The sequence below is a fragment of the Pristiophorus japonicus genome, unplaced genomic scaffold (genome assembly GCF_044704955.1).
Source record: "Pristiophorus japonicus isolate sPriJap1 unplaced genomic scaffold, sPriJap1.hap1 HAP1_SCAFFOLD_529, whole genome shotgun sequence".
Lineage (NCBI taxonomy): Eukaryota > Metazoa > Chordata > Chondrichthyes > Pristiophoridae > Pristiophorus > Pristiophorus japonicus.
This window is the reverse complement of record NW_027254436.1, coordinates 40,079-55,989: the sequence shown is the minus strand read 5'-3', so window position 1 is coordinate 55,989 and position 15,911 is coordinate 40,079. Positions and strand designations below refer to the sequence as shown.

General features: G+C 42.6%; 1 non-coding gene across 1 annotated transcript; it reads left to right on the top strand.

The window, feature by feature from the left end:
- Nucleotides 1-12,532: 12,532 nt before the first annotated feature.
- trnah-gug (transfer RNA histidin (anticodon GUG)) lies at nt 12,533-12,604 on the top strand. Its single transcript has one exon. It is a non-coding gene; the product is annotated as a tRNA-His (tRNA).
- The last annotated feature ends 3,307 nt before the right edge of the window (nt 12,605-15,911 follow it).

Genomic DNA, 15,911 nt, shown 5'->3' with positions numbered 1-15,911 from the left:
CTATTTATCCAATTCCCTTCTTGAGGTGGTCATCACGCAGCTTAAGAGCGTGCAGGTAGAGAGGGAGTGGGTGATCAGCAGACAGAATAGGAGGACTAGGCAGGTAGTGCACGAGCCCCCGAGTCCATCTCACTCGCCAACAGATATTATCTTCTGAGTACCTGTGTGGAGATCGTGCCTCTGACGACTGCAGCCACATCCAAATCCACGGCACCGAAGGTGGTTCAGGTGCACAGGGGAGGAGAGAGAAGAATGGAAGAGCTATACTGGTCGGGGTTTCAATAATCAGGGGAGCAGACAGGCGTTTCTGCCACCGCAGACGTGACACCAGAATAATATTTTATTTCCTGGAGGCAAGGATGTCACCGAGCGGCTGCAGGGCATTCTGATGGAGGAGGGTCATCAGCCAGAGGTCATTGTCCATACTGTTACCAATGACATAGGGAGAAAGAGGGGTGAGGTCTGCAGGCAGAGTTTGGGGAAATACGAGAGAAGTTAAAAAGTAGGACCAGAAAGGTAGTTATGTCCGGAATACTCCAGTTGCTACGAACTAGTGATTCGAGAAATAGGAGGATAGAGCACGTGAATGCATGGCAGGAGAGATGGTTCAGGAGGGAGGGTTTAATTTCCTGAGACATTTGGACTGCTCTTTGCGGAGTTGGGACCTGTACAAGCCGGACGGTTTGCACCTCAACAGAGCCAAAATTAATAACCTCGCATTGCGGTGGGCCGGGGGGAGGCGGTGCTTGCTCGTGCTGTTGGGGAGGATTTAAACTAGTATGGCAGGAGATGGGAACCTTAGAATAGATTCAATCGGGAGAATAGTAGAGTTTGAATTAAAAAGCAAAAAGGTACAAAGTGAGTTTGTAGGACAGAGGAAACAAGCAGGAAAAAAGGGTAAAAAAACAAATTTTAAAAGAATTTTGTCGAAATGCACGTTGCATTCGTAACACAACAGATGAGTTGACGGCACAAATAGATACAAATGAGTATGATCTGATAGTCATTACATAGACGTAGTTGCAACGTGACCAGGACTGGAAACTAAATATTCAGGGGTTTTTGACATTTCGGAGGGACACAGAAAAAGGAAAAGGAGGTGGGGTAACACTGTTAATAAAAGATGGGATCAGTGCGTTCGTGAGAAACGATATTGGCTCTGAGGATCAAGAGATTGAATCAGTTTGGGGGGAGATAAGAAATAATAACGGGGAAAATTCGCTGTTGTGCGTAGTCCATCGACCCCCAAAGAGCAGCTGCACGGTTGGACGGAGTATAAATCAAGAAATAATGGAGGCTTGTAAAAAAGACACGGCAATAATTATAGGGACTTTTAACCTTCATAGCTTCTGGATAAAATTAATTGGTCAGGATAGACTTGAAGAGACGTTTATAGAGTTTATCCTGGATACGAAGGACACGAAACAGACAGAGAGAGAGAGAAACAGAGAGAAAGAGTGAGAGAGAGAGAGAGAGGGATAGTGATGGAGGGGGATATAGAGTGAGAGAAAATGAGAGAATGAGGGTGAGTGAGAGGAAACAAATAGACAGAGGGATGAGGGATAGTGCAAGGGAGAGTGAGGATGACAAAGAGGCGGAAAGGGATAGAGCGAGAGAGAGAGAGAGAGAGAGAGAGAGAGAGAGAGAGAGAGAGAGAGAGAGAGAGAGAAAGAAGGAGGGAGAGAAAGAGAAAGAGTGATGGTGCGTGAGAGAAAAACAAACGGACAGAAAGCGAGAGAGAGCGAGAGCGAGCGAGGGAGGCGGGACGGTGTGGGCCGAGCGAGAGGGTGTGAGGGAGAGAGAGAGAAATAGACAGAAAGAAACTGCCGTGAATTTGCTATATTTTCCCCAATCCTGGGTAGGAACACGAAGTTCCAACACAATTACTTTTTTTCACGTTTCGAATCCTGAAAGGCGCGACAAAATGTAAGTCATTTGGTTCATCATATTTACTAACTGCGAGGGATAACAATTAGATAGGTTGATAAGGATGTTTGTCTCTCTCTTTGTCCCTCTCCCTTTCTGTCTCTGTCTCTGTCTTTGGCTCTCTCTCTCTCGCTCTCTCTGACTCTCCTTGTCCCTCTCCCTTTCTGTCTCTGTTTGTATTATTGTCCCACTCTCTCGCTTTCACTGACTCTCCTTGTCGCTCTCCCTTTCTGTCTCTGTCTCTGTCTTTGGCCCTCTCTCGCTCTCTCTCTCTCTCCTTATCCCTCTCCCTTTCTGTCTCTGTCTCTGTCTTTGGCCCTCTCTCACGCTCTCTCTGTCTCTCCTTGTCCCGCTCCCTTTCTGTCTCTGACTCTGTCTGTGGCCCTCTCTCTCGCTCTCTCTCTCTCTCCTTGTCCCTCTCCCTTTCTGTCTCTGCCTCTGTCTTTGGACCTCTCTCTCGCTCTCTCTGTCTCTCCTGCCCCGCTCCCTTTCTGTCTCTGTGTCTGTCTGTGGCCCTCTCTCTCGCTCTCTGTGTCTCTCTTTGTCCCTCTCCCTTTCTGACTCTGTCTTTGGCCCTCTCTCTCGCTCTCTCTGTCTCTCGTTGTCCCTCTCCCTTTCTGTCTTTGTCTCTACCTTTGGCCCTCTCTCTCACTCTCTCTGTCTCTCCTTCTCCCTCTCGCTATCTGCCTCTGTCACTGTCTTTCGCCCATCTCTCGCTCGCTATGTCTCTCCTTGTCCCTCTCCCTTTCTGTCTCTGACTCTGTCTGTGGCCCTCTCTCTCGCTCTCTCTCTCTCTCCTTGTCCCTCTCCCTTTCTGTCTCTGCCTCTGTCTTTGGACCTCTCTCTCGCTCTCTCTGTCTCTCCTGCCCCGCGCCCTTTCTGTCTCTGTGTCTGTCTGTGGCCCTCTCTCTCGCTCTCTGTGTCTCTCTTTGTCCCTCTCCCTTTCTGACTCTGTCTTTGGCCCTCTCTCTCGCTCTCTCTGTCTCTCGTTCTCCCTCTCCCTTCCTGTCTCTGTCTCTACCTTTGGCCCTCTCTCTCACTCTCTCTGTCTCTCCTTCTCCCTCTCGCTATCTGCCTCTGTCACTGTCTTTCGCCCATCTCTCGCTCGCTATGTCTCTCCTTGTCCCTCTCCCTTTCTGTCTCTGCCTCTGCCTTTGTCCCTCTCTCTCGCTCTCTCTGTCTCTCCTTGTCCCTCTCCCTTTTTTTCTTTCTCTGTCTTTGCCCCTCCCTCTCGCTCTCTCTGTCTCTCTTTGTTCCAATCTCTTTCTGTCTCTGCCTCTCTCTTTGTCCATCTCATCCCCTCGGACTATCTCTCTCCTTGCGTCCTTCTCTCTCTCTCTCTCTCTCTCTCTCTCTCTCTCTCTCTCTCTCTCTCTCTCTCCCTAATACCGGCAGATTAGCGAATCACATGTTCAATGAAAGAAACAGATTAGTGTCACTGTCCTATTTCAAAATCGCAAAATGAAGGAATTGCTGCTCCCGCGATAAGTGCTCCGGTAGAATTGATAAATGTTGGAAGTTTCGGAGGTGCGGGGGAGGAGGTGGGTTGTGGAGGATTTTGCTCCTTGCACCTGAGACGTCGGGAGTCAAGGACATATGATTAGTAACAGGCTTTCGTGAAAATAATTGCATTTTGTTTTGGAGCCGAAAGCAGCTACGGATCTATGAAGTATTCAGATATATTGCATCTGCTGTACAGGACATGAAGAGGCCATTCTCCTCAATTGGCCTTTTCAGGCGTTTGTGCTCCACAGGATCGTTCTCCAATTCAGCTTAATCTAAGTCTAGCAGCATATCCTTCGATTGCCATGTCGCTCATGTTCGTATCCAGTTCCTCATTAAATGCCTATCTGCTATTCACCTCAACTACTCCCTGTTTTAGCTGGTTCCACATTTTAACCTCTCTTTCTCCTGATCTCCCTATTGGATTCATGAGCGACTTCCTTATATTGGTGACTTCCAGTTTTACTCAGTGTGACACAAGAGCTTTCCAATCCCCACCACCGGCAGGACACCAAGAAATCCGTCAGAAGCAGCATTCACCATCAGAACAGAAATCTTGCTCGGTTTAACCTCCTGTTTTCAGCGGGCTGCAGCATATCCGATCCTACAATGCAAATCAGGACCGACTGTATCTGGAAACAGTTAAACGATCATTGTTTAGACTTTGAGTATTTCAAGGACTGTACCACATCCAATGATGAATATGCGAAACAGGACGGACAGAATCTGGAAATTGCAAAAGGTCAATGTGTGGCCTTGTGTCAAAACTGCAATCAGAACATGGGCTAGATATAAACGAGGTCGGTATGTAGGAGTGCGCTGTTGTACAATAAATATTCGGTGTGTATATATGAGTCGAATATTTAGATATAAATTGTGTAAGTGTATATGTACATTTGTCACATTTTTCACAATTTTTAACTAAGATAGAAATTCACTGTTGATTTTAAGGTAAATTGTTACTTTTTGCTCTCTCAGTTTTCGTGTTTGACAGTTTGGTTTTGACTACAATTTTCGGCGATAACCGCTCTATATCTTGATACATTCAGTCTATATTCCATTCATCAATACACACAGTCAACAGGACTGAAAACATGGGACTCTACTAGCCACAACCACCCCGATAAACTGTCCTTCACTCTTAAATTCTCCTTTCTATCCTCAAACCCCATTTTACTCGATGTTTTAACCTGTTCTTCACTCCATAACCCGCCATCGTCGACAACTATCCTTTCAGATGCCGGCACTTCGTCTTCATTTAGCCTAACTCAATTACCTAAACATTTACTTTATCCCTCATAATAGTGCTAAGTCAGTAGCACATTTATATTACAATTGCTCCACGACAAACTTATTTCATGTTAATGGGAGATGCTTATTTCACAGCCTGAGAAAAGCAGAAAAGTTAAAGCAGGAAAAGCAATGAATTTCTTAATGTCGATGGGACAGTTTCTACAATAGGTATTGGAGCCGAAAAAGGAAACTGTCAAATTAGATTTGACGATGAACAATCGACCCGAATCAATTATCAACTGAACGTCTTGCTAATAATGCAGGTAATTTGATTACAATTGTTACTGTTTTTAAGAGGCATAATGGAGTCAGAAACCACGTTTTTAACTCAAAGTAAGACCAAGCTGAAGGGATGCCAAATGTAATAAAAGTAGATGTCAAATAACGTGCAAGGAATATACAAGTTAGCAACAAATGTTTATTTGAGTATATTAATAGAATAGGAGAGGCAAGAGAAAATGGTGTCCCTTTAAAGACAGATGCAGCAAAACTATGATAGAAAGTAAGGAAATGGAAGAATGGATAGCCAGCTAGTTATATATTAGTAAACACACTGTAGGGTGTAATTGTAGTAAACCATGGGAGGTGCTGTTCTACAGCGATCTGTGCTGTGACCACTGCGGTTCATAAAACCAAAAGCCATTCGGCCTTCCAGCAACAGTTAGCGAAGTGAATGATAGGTTTTATTTACCTCGAGGGTAAATCCAGGGACAATGATGTATGGATGATGAACTCAGGAATGCTGAGCGGTTTAAGGCTCTCCAGTCAGATTGTCGTCTCTTCTGGAGACGTGGTTTCGAATCTTACATTTGACATATAAACAATACCTTGTATAGAATGTTTTTATGTAGTTTCTGCATTTTCGGCGCAGTTGATTTATACCTTCCAGGAAACGATGTCGCCTTGCATCCACGGCAGGTTTGCTTTAATAGTTCTACGTAAGCATTGTGTTGGGGTCAGCAGAATAGGGCCAGTGGAATAAAAACATAAGAAATAGGAGCACGATTAGGCCATTTGCCCCCTGGGAGCCTGCACTGCCATTCAATAAGTTCAAGGCTGATCAAATCTAGGACTCAGTTCCACTTCCCTGCTGGGTGCACGTAACGCTTCACTAACTAATCGTCCAAAAGACTGTCTATCTCCACCTTAAATTTATTCAATGACTCAGCCTCCACAGCTCTTTGGGGCAGCTAATTCCACAGATATCCGACCCTCTGAGAGAAGAAAGTTCTGCTGATCTGTTCGAAATGGGTGAATCCTTATTCTTAAAATATGCCCCCTAGTTCTAGATTCCCCAACTAGTGGAAACGTCCTATCAGCAACTACCGTATTGAGTGAGTCCCCTCATTATCTTATTTATTTAAATAGGATCACCTCTCTTTCTTATAAATTCCAATGAGAATAGGCGAAATCTGCTCACCATTTTATCATAAGCCAACCCCTTTATTGCAGGAATCATCCAAGTGCTCCTTCTATGAAATGTTTTAATAAGGTGAACACAACTGTAAGCAGTACTATGCTATGTGCGGTCTCACCACTACCCTGTACAGTTGTAACAGGACTTCTCTGCTTTTATACTCCATCCCCCTTACAATAAAGGATAGCATTCCTGATTACTTGCTCTTGTGCATACTGTTTTGTTCTGTTTCATGCACAGGGACCGTAAGGTCCTTATGTACTGCAGCATTTTGTAATCTCTCTCCATTTAAGTAATAATTTGCTTTGTTATGTTTTCTGACAAATGGATAACTTCACAATTTCACGCATTTTATTGCTTCTGCCAAATGTTTACTTCGCCTATGTATAAGCCTTTGCAAATTTCTTGTTTAATTTTCAGAACTTGCTTTCCAACCCATCTGTGCTTCATCAGCAAACTTCGCTAAATTACACTCGGTCCCTTCATCCAAGTCATTGATTTAGATTGTAAATAGTTGAGGCCCCAGCACTGATCTCTGTGGCACCTCACGAGTCACTGTTTGCAAGCGGATAATGACTCATTTATAGTCACTCTCTGTTTCTGTTATTTAGCCAATCTTCTATCCATGCTAATATGTTACCTCCAACACCTGAGCTATTATCTTTCGCAGTACCATTTTACTTGGCATCTTATTGAATGCCTTCTGTAAATCCAAATATACCTCAACCACTGGTTCCCCTTAATCAACCTGCTCGTTACATCCGCAGATAACTTAGGATAATTTGTCAAACATGATTTCCCTTTCATAAAACTAGGCTGACTCTGTTTGACTGCAATATTAATTTGCAACTGTGCTGGTACTGCTTCCTTTATAATGAATTCCTCAATTTTCCAACGACAGATATTAGGTTAACTGGTCTATAGTTTCCTGCTGTTTGCCTCCCTTCTTTTTTATATGGGGACTAAACATTTTCAGGTTTCCAATCAGCTGGGATCTCTCCAGACGCCAGTGAATTTTGGTAGATTGCAAACAATATCTCTGCAGCATCTTCTTTTAAGACCCGAGGCTGCAGACAATCAGCTCCAATAGACGTGGCTGGCTTTAGTTCCATTATTTTACTGAACTCATTTTCTTCAGTGATAGTGATTGTATTAATTTACTCCTCAATATAGGCCCTTAATTATCTATTATTGGGATATTCTTAGTGTCTTCTACCGTAAATACCGGTCCAAAATATGTGTTCAAAGTCTCTCCCATTTTCCTGCTCCCCATTATTTATTTCCTGGTCTCAACCTCTTGCGCAATTCTCTTCATTTTTATATAACTGTAGAATCTCTTAATATCTGTTTATATATTTCTTGTTTCTTTACTCTCATAATCCATGTTCACTCTATTACTTTTTCAGTCGTCCTTTGCTGTTATTTTTAAATAATCTGGCCTTCCACTAACCTTGCCTACATTGTATGCCATTGTTTTAAATTTGATACCATCCTTTACTTCGTTAATTTGCCACGGTTGCTTCTCCCTTCTCTTAATGTCTTTCCTTCTGACTGGAATATATTGTTGTGGAGAGTTAGGAAATATCAACTTAAATATCCGCCATTGCTCATCAACATTCTTACACTTTAATCTATTTTACCTATCAACTTTAGCCAACTTTGCATAGCTTTGGAAGCGACTTTATTTAAGATCATTCTGTTAAGAATCAATCCATTGGTCTCAAATGTTGCAGTAATCAACATCATAAATTATCGGATAGGAGTTAAATCATTCCACAGAAATCTACAGCGGCTTTTGAAGAAAGTTCACATAAACTTTCATATTTACATCATGGTTAAAAAAAAAACTCAATTAAAATTCTGTTACAACAATCAATTACCTGTGATTTTTTTAATTACACTTGAGTGTCTCCAATTTAGATTCACATCTTTTTGTGAGTTGTTATTGTGTTAAATGCAACGGTTTTTGCGTCTCTGATTATTCGAATGTAATTAACGGTATCTATATTGTTATTTAATGCATTGGGCTGGAGGATCTGTGTTAGTTATCAATGTATTTTTGAGCGCTTCAAATGTTCAGTCTGGCCTGAATCGACCATCTCATATCCCCGAAGTGGGAGACGGCAAACTATCTGTGACATTCGATTTCAACGTTTGCTTTAATTAACCATGCTTATATTTATAAAATGTGATGTTCAGAAGATAACTACTCAAGTTACATTAGACTTTCTGAAGCATCAAATGTTTCACATACGCTCTCTGCTAGATCCCGAGCTAGCCTTACTCACTCCAATACCTCCTTAGCGTCATTAATACATCCTGAGCTTCCCTTACTATCTCTGATACCTACTAAGTGTGGATTACCCGCTCTGATATTCTCTGAGATCCCTTAATTTCTCCAAAATATTTTGAGAGTCAGTTATCTCTGATATCTACTGAGAACCGTCATAATCACATGACACAATTTCAGAAACCCTTCAATTGCCAAAGATCCTCTGAGATCCCCTTGCTCTCAGAATCCACAATAGGAAATTATGAGACTCCACGATACCGTGAGCAAAGTCTATTTTGAATGTCTGGGAGAAGGATAATGCAGGGAGAAATGGCTGACTTTACAGCTGGTGTGTAGGAACGTTAATTTAGAACTTGTGTTTGAGAAGAGCACAGAAACCTTCAGCTAGGACTTGCGCCCTTGCGGCAAGTTTTGAGTTCTCTGGTAAACTGCTATAATGAAAGCACAAAATTATGAACGGAAAGTGCTGGCAACATTCAGCAGCTCAGGCATCATCGGTGGAGAAATATTGATTTTCCCAGGACCTCACTTCCACTTTGATTTCTAATTCACGTAGTTCATGTCTTACAATTCCAATCACCCCGTGGAATTAAAATTTGTGGATGGAATTCGGACTTTGCTGTTTTGCACAAATAGATTAAGGGAGCAAAATAAAACTCTCCCACTGCGGCTTCGGCAAGGATGGAACTCAGACGGAGGAATCTTGAATGAGTAGCAAAAAGCAAATAACAATATTATTCAATGCAAAAACGATATAATTGGAAGCCACACACAGTCGATTAGCGGCACATCACCTTAACCTGTCAGCCACCTTGACCCGTGAACACAGCTCAGGAAGCTCTTTTATTTCCTTCTTTCTCAATGCAAAGGCCTGGACTCAAATGAAGCAACGGGAGAGCAAGTTTTCAATTATCTATCACCAGCATCATATGAATTGACTTTGGCATTGCCGCGTGGCTGAGCAGTCGAAGGCGCTGGATTTATGTTCCAGTTCCCGAGAGGGTCTGTGTTAGAAACCCATCGCTGTCATAGTTTGCTTTATATTGGTGTTTTTAAACGAACTCAGAGTTGCAATGTTAAAAGGAAAAAAATAAAAATTGCTGGAAAACTTAGTAAGGTATCGAATGAGACAAACTCTTCACAAAAAAAACTATTTTTGAAATCGGCGTCGTTCGTCGCAAAATTGATTTTTTAATTCATTCCTGGGATGTGGGTATCGCTGGCAAGGTCAGCACTTATTGCCCATCTCTCATTGTCCTTGAGAAGGTGATGGTAATCGACATTTTCTCGAGGCCTCCTTTTCTGAAACTTCCAGGCAATCTGCAGAATAACTTTGGAATAGGTCAGCCGTCCCAGCATGCCTTCTTGAAGTACATCAATATTCCAGGTCTCTCCCAAAACCTTTTGTTTCCTCAGAACTGATATTTAAATCTCCGAAACCCTTTTTCAAGCGATCACTTAAAGTGGGAAATGAAGTTTGACGGGAGCGGAAAAACCGCCCCGCTCGCTGTGAGCAACCCGACTCCTCAGACTACCACTGCCATTTATAGGTTTTTCGGCGTTTTTTTGATTTGAACAATTAGGCAGATGTTGGCAATTGTGCTGCAAGAAACAAATTAAAACCGTTGAGGTGTTAGGGCTTGGGAGCGGCTTTGTGGCGCAATGGGTATTGCATTGACCATTTATATAATTCTATTATATAGACACATTCAAAGGTTATCGGCTCAAATTTTAGGCAGGGTTTGGTGTTTAGGACACCGGAAGTGAACATGTGGAGCAAAACCTCATATGTCTTCTTTCCGGCCGCACTGTTTCGAGAATCGGACCAATGAAAGAGACACAAAATAACTAAAAACTTCCGAAGCCCGCAAACTTTACGTCTTTAGCAAAACGCGCTGCCAACTGCGCTATTCCGGCAATTCCAATTCAATGACCCACAGCAATGAATGAGTTGTAGGTGTGCTGCAAAGGTTCCTCACCGAAACATGATTAAGTAACAACACGGGTCGAACGCGAACCCACAACCTTTGAATGATTGTTTGAAGTTTAGCAAGAAATCTAATGTGCTACAGATTGCGACACAGAGCTGAATAGAGTATACGTTTCTGAATTACTGACTTTGTGCTTCATGTTAGTGAATGTAAGATTTGATATGTTTTGAAGGTATCTCTGCAACATTTAACCTCTGTGTTTTTAGCAACGCATTAATGAGAGAACCAGGCACATTGGTCCGAGAAACCCGTTTTCTAAACGTGAAAAAATGACTGTTTACTGTGAAGAGTTTTGATTTATTCGGAAGGACATCTTCTTTAAAAGCCGCCGCGATACAGGTGTGATACGATCACGCAGTCTTATAATCTGGAGTCAGACGGATACAATCCTGTTGTGTCTCAAATACCCCCACACGTTGAGGCACAAGTTCTACATAGTGGCACTTTGAGACATCGCTTCCTTAATTCTAACTTTGTGACACATGAAGGTTTTCCAATCCCCGCCAGCTCCCGCGGGATATAAGGCAACCATGTGTAGCAGCATTCTCTGTCAGGTTCCATATCCCGCTCACTTCTGCCGCCTGCTGCCAATGATCGACAACTAATCCAATTGTCGAGATAGGGCGCAGAGAATCATCAGAGAAAGTGGCATGATCTCAACATACAAATTCGAGGGACAGCATCAGGGGAACAGGTAATGTTCTGGGGTGTGGAGTTCAGTCAGAGTTGCAAACAAATAGGTGAAAGATAGAGAGAAATATTTTCCGTAGTGGGAATGTCCAATTCAATGGGAGCTACACGTAAAATTAAATAAAAACCTGTCCAAGGATGATGAAAGGAATCGATTTGCTCACAGAAGTTAGGGAAATCTAGGAACTTCCTCCCCTAATAATCGTTGATGCTGGGGGTCGATTGACAATTTCAAACTAGTGATTGATAGATTGTTGTTCGACAAGGTTATGAAGGTGTATGGAATCATCGCACAGACCATCCCTGATCTAATTAAATGTCGGAGCAAGCTTGAGAGGTTGAATAGCCACCTCCTGTTTCTATTTTCATATGACCGTAACAGGACAGAAACAGAACCAGCTGCAAATACACGTTGCATTTTATTCATATTTAACAGCAAAATAACCATGCCACTCGCAATGATGCTGTCGTCAGAGAAGAACTCCCCCGACTTTCCTGTGGTTCTCTTGCCTCTCTCGCCCCTTCATCCCACACGCTGCATGTTTTTAAACCTTGTTTTAAGTCTGCTGCTCTGAGCCAGTGCATTCTGCAGTCTCACAACTCTTTCTGCAAATATAGTTTCACTGCATGCTTCCATGTTTATTGTTATGAATCTCGTTGTTGTGAAATGGGACTGCTTCGGACATCGAATTAAAAGATGCCTTATTGGAAACACGTTGGCGTCATAATCTCGTTCGCACAGAACTGAATCTAAATCGTTCAAGTTGGAATATTGTATTTTCTGGATCACAATAAAGAATATCTTGTTATAAATGTTGGCTCCTTAGTTCCCTGGTGTCAGAGGAGGAATTGTCTGCGTCCTTCATTTATTTCACGTTAGAGACAAACATAGGTATCCATTCAGAATCAACGCACAAATTGACATCGAGATAAATGCAGCGAGAGATACAGGCAGCATTGGCACACATGGCGGAATAGACAAGAGAGATGCTTAAATACAAAATGGACTCAAACTCTAAATGGAAGTGACAGGTGGCTGATAGATATGAGTGATTGGAGGCGCTAGACCAAAGGCGTGGTTTGACTCTGTGGCTCAACGAGTCAAAGCGCCTATCTGGTAAACAAAAGATTCTCGGTTTGACTCACAGCGGGGCTGGCACTTACTATCTTCATGATTCACAAAGGGTGAGTTTCTTGCCATGGGAAAGAGCTGCAATCGTTTTTAACGTAACTGGGGTTGCACTAGTTCCCATTCTGGATTAAGGCCCTATTCAGTGCGTGGCCTTGGTCGCATACCACTGCTGCTATAATTTCGGACGGGGTCGAATTTGGCCTCATCAAAAAACTATATATTTTCTGACCAGCGCCGTGTGTAACTTTGCTGCAGTCAACAGAAAACCGTTGTAGCTGATGTGTGGCGCCGTGATCGTATAGTGGTTAGTACTCTGTGTTGTGGCCGCAGCAACCTCGGTTCGAATCCGAGTCATGGCACATCTCGCTTTATTTATTTTATTCACTACAGCACCTGCTGATAGAACACAGCCAAACATCTATCCTTACTAAATGAAACAGATATTACGTTTTTAGCGTTGGAAACATATTTACTCCTTCAAACCCATCTCTTCTCCCAGCTTTTTCTACCTTCCACAATCAACTCACATTAACTCACCGGGCGAAACATCTTTTTTTCCGTTCTGAATCTGTCTCAAAACCGACCATTTCAGAAAGTCGCTCACTTGAACTAACGGAAGGCCCTTTGCTTACAGAAGCTGATTGTACATTTTCAATATTGTCGATTTGGGTGCACTGGCAGGACCAGCGGCGAAGTCACGTTGTCACAGGTGAATTCTGTTTGGATGCAAAAATAATGAACAGGTTGGCTGATCGTGTTGCGACACTAGGTGAGCGACTTGATAACGCGATGGAAAATGAATCCATTGTATTCTGCACACGTGGGTCCGGTCCCATCCTCGTTGGTAGTGTGTTAAATATTTGATGCATGTGGTTCTTTTGTCAATCACTGAAAAATCTTATACAAATTCACCTTTTTTCCCTAGCTTGCTACACTCAGCTCATGACATGTCTCAAATTACTCATATATACTTTAATGGGAAAATAAGGCAAGAGAATACACAATAAATTGTAGAAAACTAAGATGTGTAGTGGAACAAATGGACCTTGGAGTGCAGGTCCACAGGTCCATGAACGTTGCAGGCCTGGTCGAGAACGTGGTTGATAAGGCATATGTAATACTTGCTTTTACCAGTGGATGCATAGTATTCAAGAGCAGGGGGGTTATGCTTGAACTACATACAACACTAGTTAGGCCACCACTAGAGTCCTGTTTCAGCACATTACAGGAAAGATGTAATTGCATTGGAGAGAATACAGAGGAGATTTACGAGAATGATGCCTGGACCAGAGAACTTGAGCTGCGAGGAAAGATTAGATAGGCTGTGTTAGTTGTCTGTGGAAAAGAGGAGGCTGAGGAGAGACGATATTCATGCATATACAATTGTAAGTGGACTAGGTAGAGGTTTAAGGGCGGACCTATTTCCATTAGCAGTGCATTCAACAAAGAGGAGGCATGGATTTATTGTAATTGATAGGAGGCTTAGAGGTGATTTGTGGGGATTATTTTTCACACAAATGGGTTCAGTAGCACACCGCTGAAAGGATAGTCGAGGCAGATTCCCTGCCCACGTTTCAAAAAAGTACTTGGATTTGCCCTTAAAGTGTCGTTAGCTACAAGATTTCGGAACAAGAGCTGGAAAGTCGGATGAGGCTCGTTAGCTCTTGTTCGGCAAACGTGGAAACGATGGGCCGGAATGGCCTCCTTCTATTCTATGAAATGCAATGATTCGATAATATGCATTGGTGTAAAGAGAATTGTGAACTTTTTCAGAGCCACTATTATGATAAAAAAATGTTTCACGTAAAGATAAACATATATTGAATTACTGAACAGAAGCATTGCAAAGTGGGTCCGCACATACGCAGGTAAACAACATGTGCTTTCGATTACATCACATTAAATATTCGGTAATCACAACTGTAATCGCGCTCCATTGAAACAGACACAAACATAGAATGATCCCGGACTGAGAGCATACCCATTCTACACACACACATAATGATCCCGGACTGAGACAATATCCCTTTTATACACACACAGAATGATCCGGGACTGAGAGAACATCCCTTTTACACACACACAGAATGATCCGGGACTGAGAGAATATCCCTTTTACACACACATAGAATGATCCCGGACTGAGAGAATATCCCTTTTACACACACACAGAATGTTCCGGGGCTGAGAGAATATCCCTTTTACACACACATAGAATGATCCAGGACTGAGAGAATATCCCTTTTACACACACAGAATGATCCAGGACTGAGAGAATATCCCTTTTACACACACAGAGAATGATGCCGGACTGAGAGATTATCCCTTTTACACACACACAGAATGATCCAGGACTGAAATAATATCCCTTTTACACACACATAGAATGATACCGGACTGAGAGAATATCCCTTTTACACACACAGAATGATCCAGGACTGAGAGAATATCCCTTTTACACACACAGAATGATCCAGGACTGAGAGAATATCCCTTTTACACACACAGAATGATCCAGGACTGAGAGAATATCCCTTTTACACATACATAGAATTATCCAGGACTGAGAGAATATCCCTTTGACACACACACAGAATGATCCGGGACTGAGAGAATATCCCTTTTACACACACAGAGAATGATGCCGGACTGAGAGATTATCCCTTTGACACACACACAGAATGATCCGGGACTGAGAGAATATCCATTTTACACACACACAGAATGATCCGGGTCTGAGAGAATATCCCTTTTACACAAACATAGAATGATCCGGGACAGAGAGAATATCCATTTTACACACACACAGAATGATCCGGGTCTGAGAGAATATCCTTTTTACACAAACATAGAATGATCCAGGACTGAGAGAATATCCATTTTACACACACACAGAATGATCCGGGTCTGAGAGAATATCCTTTTTACACACACACAGAATGATCCGGGACTGAGAGAATATCCCTTTTACACACACATAGAATGATCCGGGTCTGAGAGAATATCCTTTTTACACACACACAGAATGATCCGGGACTGAGAGAATATCCCTTTTACACACACATAGAATGATCCGGGACTGAGAGAATATCCCTTTTACACACACACAGAATGATCCGGGACTGAGAGAATATCCCTTTTACACACACACAGAATGATCCCGGACTGAGAGAACATCCATTTTACACACATATAGAATGATCCAGGACTGAGAGCATTTCCCTTTTACACACACACAGAATGATTAGGGACAGAGGGCACATTCATTTTACGCATACACAGAATGATCCGGGACAGAGAATATATCCCTTTTAAACAGGCAAAGAAAGATCCAGGATAGACAGCACATCCCATTAAAACAGGCACAGAATGATCCGGGACAGAGAATATCCCTTTTACACACACACAAAATGATCCCGGATTGAGAGCACTTCCCTTCTACACAGGCACAGAATGACCCGGGACAGAGAAAATATCCATTTTAAAAAGGCAAAGAAAGATCCAGGACAGATAGCACATCCCATTTCGACAGACACAGAATGATCCGGGACTGAGAGCACAACCCTTTTAAACAGACACAGCATGATCCGGGACTGACAGCACATCTCTTTTTAACAGACACAGAATGGCCCAGGACTTACAACAGATCCCTTTTAAACAGACACA